The sequence below is a fragment of the Thermobia domestica genome, unplaced genomic scaffold (assembly GCF_964235325.1).
Source record: "Thermobia domestica unplaced genomic scaffold, izTheDome1.hap1.1 HAP1_SCAFFOLD_1879, whole genome shotgun sequence".
Lineage (NCBI taxonomy): Eukaryota > Metazoa > Arthropoda > Insecta > Zygentoma > Lepismatidae > Thermobia > Thermobia domestica.
In genome coordinates, this window is record NW_027657586.1 from 16,977 (window position 1) to 18,088 (window position 1,112).

General features: G+C 34.1%; 1 non-coding gene across 1 annotated transcript; it reads right to left on the minus strand.

Moving 5' to 3' along the window:
* Nucleotides 1-449: 449 nt before the first annotated feature.
* Nucleotides 450-568, minus strand: LOC145678114 (5S ribosomal RNA). Its single transcript, XR_014130233.1, has one exon. It is a non-coding gene; the product is annotated as a 5S ribosomal RNA (ribosomal RNA).
* Between the last annotated feature and the right edge of the window lie 544 nt (nucleotides 569-1,112).

The following is a 1,112-nucleotide window of genomic DNA, read 5'->3' on the forward strand; positions in this document are numbered from 1 at the left end:
TTTCAAACGGTCCTTGTCAGGACCAACACATTATTCGAAAGAGTTAAATCACGAAATTTGCTTCATTCTGTTATGTAGAAACACCTTGAAATCCAATTTCTATATGCTGTTAGTAAAAAAGTAAAGCACATAGCGGAGATGTGTCGTGCTTGTATACGAAAGGCATTTACTCGCCGGAGATCTACACTTAGTCATAATAATTTACTTTTAAAAAGTGGTAATACATTCCGTGTTAAGTATAGTAGTAGGTGCACACGGATCGGAAATCAGGTTATTTTAATGTGCCGTGCAAATAAACAGGCTGTTAGTGTAAGAAATAGTGGGTATAACGCTTAGAATATCGATTAATCGCTATGAAATAATGTTGATAAATTATCTCTTGAAAGTACTATAAAATTAATGTTTCTAGTATTTTCGTACTTGAAGGATAATGAAATTTGAAAAAGAGATGCCAACAGCACCTGGTGTTCCCAGGCGGTCACCCATCCAAGTACTGACCAGGCCCGATGCTGCTTGACTTCGGTGATCGGACGAGAACCGGTATATTCAGCATGGTATGGCCGTTGGCAACTACCTTTTCTTCAATGTCCTGTTAAGGAAGTATGTTTTAAGTAAGAATTGACATTATTAACTATAAAGGCAAGCATATTAACGTCGTTAACATTACTTGGAATATACTAATATTCGAATAAATATTTGAATGTTCGAATGATGAGTGATTCGGATGTTCATAGTGCCACTATGTCCTATCGAGTTTACTATCACGAACCACGTATGAAATTGTATATAAATAAATAAAAATAAATCCTTTATTAAGTATTGATTACAGGAAAAAGGCAAACTTACATTCTTTAATGTACACAATGAAATGTATGAAAGATATTTTTAAGATATGTTTCACTTACCCTTTATAACGCAAGGTAGTTTTCAGTGTAGCATCCTCTTCAGCTGCGAGATAACGTAAGGCAGATGATCATTCAGTCGTGAAGCACTAAAATGTAATATACATTTTAACTATTATCGATAAGAATTATTTACTGCAGGGATGCAAATAAAGTGAGGCAAATTAGTAAATAAAAACCGATACTGTAACTGATAATGTAATTACGTAT